The following is a 6,661-nucleotide window of genomic DNA, read 5'->3' as shown; positions in this document are numbered from 1 at the left end:
ATGGTAAATGGATTGAGAATTTAAGAATTTTCTGCCACTCCCATAGTCTTATTGTACTGAAACATCCTAGACAGGACACTGCTGATGTAATTCTTGGTCAGCACAGAGCAGAGCGCAATATTTGACTCAGTCTAGCACAGAAGAAAGGTTTTCTCATCATGTTTGGGAAGTGTTGAAACAAGGGGCCTCTCGCATTCGTCATATCAGTCGCAGTCCGGACAGAGCGCTCGCTTTACTTTCTGCGGCTTGTTTTTCATTCTTTATCAACTCATGTATAAATAATATATATATACAGTCTAGTACGCAACTAGCAAAATCAGCTGGATGTGGAAATCCTTTCGTCATGTACGTATTTTGATATATACGAGTTTCAAATGTGAGACATTGTGGTGAAGTCAGATGCTCGTCAAAATGCGTGGAAATCAAAGAAACTGGTGCTTTTCTAGCCATCGGGCAGTTTTGTTCAAATTTTCATTTATTTACTCAACACTTTTGGATTTTACTGAAACACATATATAGATTAAATGCACACAAAAATGTAAATTTCTAATTTGCAAGGCCTCTCAAGCTATGGATGTTAGCAAACTTTGGCAGCCATTTTCTTGCTAATTTTACCTCTGAAACCAGATGACCCTCACCTCCTTCAATCGCACATGCACAACGTAGACGGATTTTTTTTCCCTCCAAAAGCAAGGCAAATGAACAGGCTTTAAGTTTAAGATGATACCACAGGCCGAAGGGCTAGAACCCAAATGGCTGCTGGATCAGAAAAGTAAAAGTAAAGTAAAGATGATACCAATAACCCTATATGCCGGAAAATTGACGAGAGCCTGATTCCACCACGTCGTGACACAAATACAAAGAATTACGTGCGTAAGAAATAAAATGTGGGACCTAAAAATCTGTTGGCTATGTGCGTGCTAGACTGCGTATCCATCTCACCCTGGTTCCATTGTATATATATATATATATATGATATTGTGTAGACTTGCATCGTTTGCTTATAATGCTACAACAAGGTTTTCCAGTCTACAGCTGCTGTAGATATATTACTGTACGATGTACTTACAGAGAGTTTCTCTACATTTTATCTTTGTCGCTTTACATGAGCCAAGTTCATCTATTCCCATGATTATGTATACGGTAACACATTTCCCATGATTATGTAACACATGATTATAACATGATTCCCATTATTATAACATAATTCCCACGATTATAATATATATATAGGTGAGGTGTGCTGACAAAATGAGTTACTTCTCGCAATCCACAAATGAAGATATAGGCCAAAAATCGACTTTAGGGTCAAATTTGTAGATTTTTCTATTGATGCCATATTCTTTTACTAAAACTGGTATTTTATTGTTTCATACTTATAAATTGTAAAATACCTATAAGCATGATGTATCTTTTTCCTGAAAGCTCGAATCCGAGAAGTAGATAATTTTGTCAGCATGCTTCACATATTGTCCATGTCCTCTTGAAGCTGTGAAATAGCCGTGGCCAAAGTGTGAGGGTGTAAGAGGGGGGGATGGTGGTGGAGGGGTGGTGGAGGGGGGTGGGGGGTGATAACTGTGTGGTCGTGTGGAGCTGGTAGACACGCACAGATGTTTGGCGTTGTTTACGATGCTGTTTGGGCAAATATATCATGTAGATGTTGGGTAGAACGTCCTTCGGGGCTCTGACATTGTTTGGGCCAGAACAGAACATTTCTGACACAGAATTTTTAGAGTTTTAAGTTTATGGTAGGAAAGATATGCACTTACCCTCCCCGGACAAGGGCGGAAAATCTCAGTGGTCCCGTGTGCAAGTTGCGCAGGTTAAACTTAAAGGTCCGTAGGTGGTCTAAAATCGATAAGAGTAGGCCTCAGCCGCCACCCGGGCAAAATTTTTGATGACCGCTGTGATGTCATTGACCCAGACACTCTGTGAGTGCTAGCAGAACGGACAGAAAGAAAAGTAGAATCTGTCAGCTGTAACCGTGACCGGCAGGGAAAGCAAGTTCTAGTCCAAAAGCTACTGTGACAATATCTGTGCTGTGTGTGTGTTGTCTTGACTAATACTAGTAGTTATGGGTGGTTGGTGGGTGCTGTGGTGTGGTCTGCTTCTTCTTTCCTATCAAACATCTATTGTCCAGATCTCCCCTCCTTCTTTTTTGTTTTTGTTACTCTCTTGTAACATCTCTAATCTTCGGCACTTATATGACCTTATTGTGTTGCAAGTACCGTAAAACTCATACTAAAACAATAGTTACTGTTATATATAATGTCTGTGTGTTGTTGTCTAGTCCAAGGGTACTTAGACAGGTGAATGTCTTGCACAGTGTCATTATACATGATATGTACTGGGTTTTTTTAAAAAGGAAACGCTACATAATTATGGGGAATGGAAAGTGATTGTTTTATACAGATGGCCGTTAGAGCAAGCAGGACTATGTTTGTTTTGTACTCATCAATACTCAAGCTTTTTTTTCACCCTAATTGTCTCCGCCTCATAGATAACCTTATAGTGTTGCTAGAGGCGTTAATTCCACACAGATTGGTGTGACTCACATTCTAATTCTACTGTATAATGTGTATTGTTGTATCTCGTATCTCCTGTTCTATTAAAGTTGAATAATAATAATGAATGATAATAAATAGCATTTGTATAGCGCATATCCCCGCTCAACAGCAGGCTCTATGCGCTTTACACTATATTATTATTACCCCAGCAGACCATAGAACACTCCGAAACATTCTCAGCTTCCTGGGAAGCATACAGGATGGGGGGAGGGAGGACGTGTTGGTTTTGAAACCAGAACACAGGACGATCCTACTGTTGTCTATGGTAGACGGAGCAATGGTGGGTCGGATTGTTGGTCAGATGGTGGGTGGCGTGGATGGTGGGTCGGAAGGTAGTTGGGTGGCGTGGATGATGGGTTGGATGGTAGGTGGCGTGGATGGTGGGTTGGATGGTAGGTGGGTCGGATTGTAGGTGGGATGCTGGGTCGTGTGGTGGGTCAGACGGTGGGTCAGATAGTGGGTGGGTCCGACAGTATGAGATAGATCTATGTGCTGCTGAAAACTTTGTCCCTGACATGGCTACCCAGTTAGATTTTTGCTACTTTCCTATCAAACATCTTTCATCTTGATTTTTCCCCCTTCATTTTTATGTTTGTTACTCTCTTGTTGTAACACCTCTAATCTTCGGTACTTATATGACCTTATTGTGTTGCAAGTGCTTTAAAACTCTTAATAAAACTATAAACTCTTGGGAAAAAGTTCCTGTGGAAGGGATTGATGAAGGATTCAGTATTACAAGACTCGGTGGTTGTGGCTGAGTGAAGGTGGTGGTGATGGTGTCTGTTTATCAGACTCGGCGTGTTCTGTGGGTCATCAGTGTAGTTCTACAAACGCACAAGTCATTTTTCTTTTCACTAGTATTTGGAGAAAAACTCAGAAAAGTAGACCTCACAAATCAGAACCATGATTTGGCCACTTCACTTGTTATTTTCCATTTACTAACACAAGAAAGGAAAGAATAAACCAGAATAAAGAAACAAGCTTGTCAATGATATCCCTTCTCGTCTTTCTTCAAGCGACAGGTTTGTCGGTAAACGGCCAGAAATAGATTTGTGCGACTGTGGAGTTACGCTGAAGATAAGATATGTTGGCGTGACGTGTGCCCCTCGGCACTGAAGGACTCACTGTATTGGCATACGACTTGTGCACTTATAGAAAACCGCTGCTCACAATTAGTAAATTGCGGCGAAGATCGTAAAGTACGATCTTTGATTGCGGTGATAGGTAATCAACACATTATCTTGAACCAAATTTCATTTTTTTGAAGACATATTTGAAAGACACCTAATGAGATTGAAATACAAAGAAATCTTTTGAAAATTATGACCAAGTATTGTGTATTCTGATTTGATCCAGTTGTTTCACTCAATGCATTGTGCTCAATCAGCTGTGAATGTCGCCAGTGATGTATTTATGGCTTAGATCGATTCTCTATGAGCTGCGGGTCTACAAATTACACCATGTGCTCGCTGTGTTTATTTATTGAATTGTTTGCGTTGCACCAAATGTCACTGTCACTGTACGTGCTCACAGCGGTCGGGGGAAGATGGCTGAAGAGGTTTTTGTTTATCTTCCTTGCAAATGCGGAATAAAAGCGAAGATCATACAGAACAAGATAGTTCACTCTTTTCTTTGAGCCAATTTAAAAAGTGTCCTCAAAATCCGGTGGCGCCCTCTTCAAAAAAGCGCGGACTTTGCGAAGAGAGTTACCCTACTTGTGTGAAAAGCAATAAAAGTGAAACTAACAAACTGTGCTATTCTTATTCTTCTTCTGGAGAAACGAAAGAGAGCTTCAAAACGAAGACTGCAGTGCCATCTGAACCAATGCGCTGGCTTCCGCTGACATTTTTTTTGACCGAGTGAACTATCTTGCTATGAACATTCTTTGATAAAAGCAAAGATGGGAAATGCACCTAGATCTATGCGCCAGTGTTTGTTTATAGACAAAGATTTGAAATGTGTGCCAGACTAGGACTATATGCTAGGGTTTGTGTATAGACGAAGATTTGAAATGTCAGCTTGAACTATGTAGATATCTAGATCTCCACACCAGCGTTTGGTTGGACAAAGATTTGAAATGTGGACTTGAGGCTTGAGGTAGATCTATACACTGGTAGTTCTGTTGAGAGAAGAGGGCATGAGGATCACAGAATGTTCTAGTTCTAGTCTCACAAGTTGAATTTGTATGGACAAACGTCGTTTATTTATTTATTAATTTTTAATAAAATTATTATTATTGAGCAGTGCCTAGAGCTGATTGTTCAAGAGTAGGCGCCATAGAAATCTGTTTTATTATTATTGTCACCTATTATTTTTATTAGATATGTCACGACATAACAACATCAGAATGTTCCCCAGGTCATTTCAGTAGCCTAGTCGTTATATGACACACAGTTGCTGTATGACACGCAGTCATATGACACATAGTCGTTGTATGACACACAGATGACACGCAGTCATATGACACACAGTTGCTGTATGACACACAGTCATATGACACATAGTCATTGTATGACACACAGATGACACACAGTCATTGTATGACGCAGTCGCTGTACTATGACACACACGCGGTCATAGGCAAACGGGTTATGGTGGCATTTGTTGCAATGATTTTTCTTCTTTTTTTTTTTTGCTGTCAATGTTGAGTTTGAAAGCTCTGTGTGAGTACAGTATACCTTGTATATTTATTTACAATGTTCTCTGATTCTCTGGCTGGGCCAGACAGGTAAAACACGGAGTATTTATCATCTACTTCTATTGCATTGGTGTACAGCTGCGCTCCTTTGTGTTTGTGAATGTCCTTCATCCATCATGTTTAGCTGATAAATTATACCATTTACTTGCTACGTAACGTATCGTGCAATCTTCTCGTTTGATTTCTTTCTTGGCTTAGGTGGGTAAAAACACGTTATGTGAGGGGCAAGGGAGAGGGGATGAAGTGTGGGTGGGTGGGGGAGGGGGGTGCGTGGAGGGATTGAGGGAATGGACACCTTATAAATATCCCCAAGTGATCGTTGATAGAACCTCTCTGAGGGTTGAGAGGCTGGTGTCATACTGCATGAGGGGTGGATAGAAATAAAACTGACGCTGTTGGCGTCTGCAACCTGTAAGTTCTGCTGTCGTCCAGAAGCCTAAACTGGCCTGGAGACGACTTAACCGTGTCCATAGGCCCTGGGGTCATTTTGTACCCCCGGGGTTGTATTCTTCATCTCTTTGAAACTTTCAGTATTTCTAAAAAAAGTCATATTGACAGACTGCAATGCAAAGCAGATTAATGAGTAAATTTAGATAGATAGAGTACAGAGATAGATAGATAGACAGATAGAAAGATAGACAGATAGACAGATAGGTTTTTGTGGGGGTAGAACCAGACATTCCAGAGATCATAGACGTGGTGGTCTTTCTTATCGCCCCACAGGACGTTACTACAGACATCATAAACGTTGTTGTCATCATTGTCATTGTCATCATCATCATCGTTATCTATGATGCCGGTAACTTATTGTGACGTCATAGTCTGTGACAGCGGTGTACCCTGTCTGTCTCCTGTTGTGATGACATAGGCCTACTACTCTCCCTCCGACAGCTGGTCATATGTGTCACAACGCCGGTGAATCAGGCGCTCATCAATTTTTGGGCACGTAGAGTTATTGGTTTCATCTGCTTAAGGCTTGTTCAGTTGTCTTGCTATTGGTGAAAAATGTTATATTTGAGATTGAAGAAGGTGGGGTCGCCTGGTTTCAAAGGTAGAATTAACGAGGAAATGGCTGCCAAAGTTTGGTTACTTCCATAGCTCGATAGTCCGTGGAAACTGAGAACTTACATTTTTGGGGCTTTTAGTTAATTTTTTTCTGTAAAATCCACCCAGAAATGTGTTCTTATTTGGACAACAATGATGTTAAGCCAAAATACAAAAATAAGATAAAAATTGCTAAACTGTCAGAAAGATGCCAGTTTCTTCAATTTCATTATTTTGGTGAGCGCCTGATTTCACCATGCTGCCTCACATATCATGTAGAGATCTACTGAGCCTAGAAGTTCCTAATCTGTGGTTTCAGAAGTTGCAGTTGCATGAGCTCGAAAAATATTTT

This window comes from Aplysia californica, unplaced genomic scaffold (assembly GCF_000002075.1).
Source record: "Aplysia californica isolate F4 #8 unplaced genomic scaffold, AplCal3.0 scaffold01053, whole genome shotgun sequence".
Lineage (NCBI taxonomy): Eukaryota > Metazoa > Mollusca > Gastropoda > Aplysiida > Aplysiidae > Aplysia > Aplysia californica.
The sequence above is the reverse complement of the archived record's forward strand: the minus strand, read 5'-3'. Positions refer to the sequence as shown.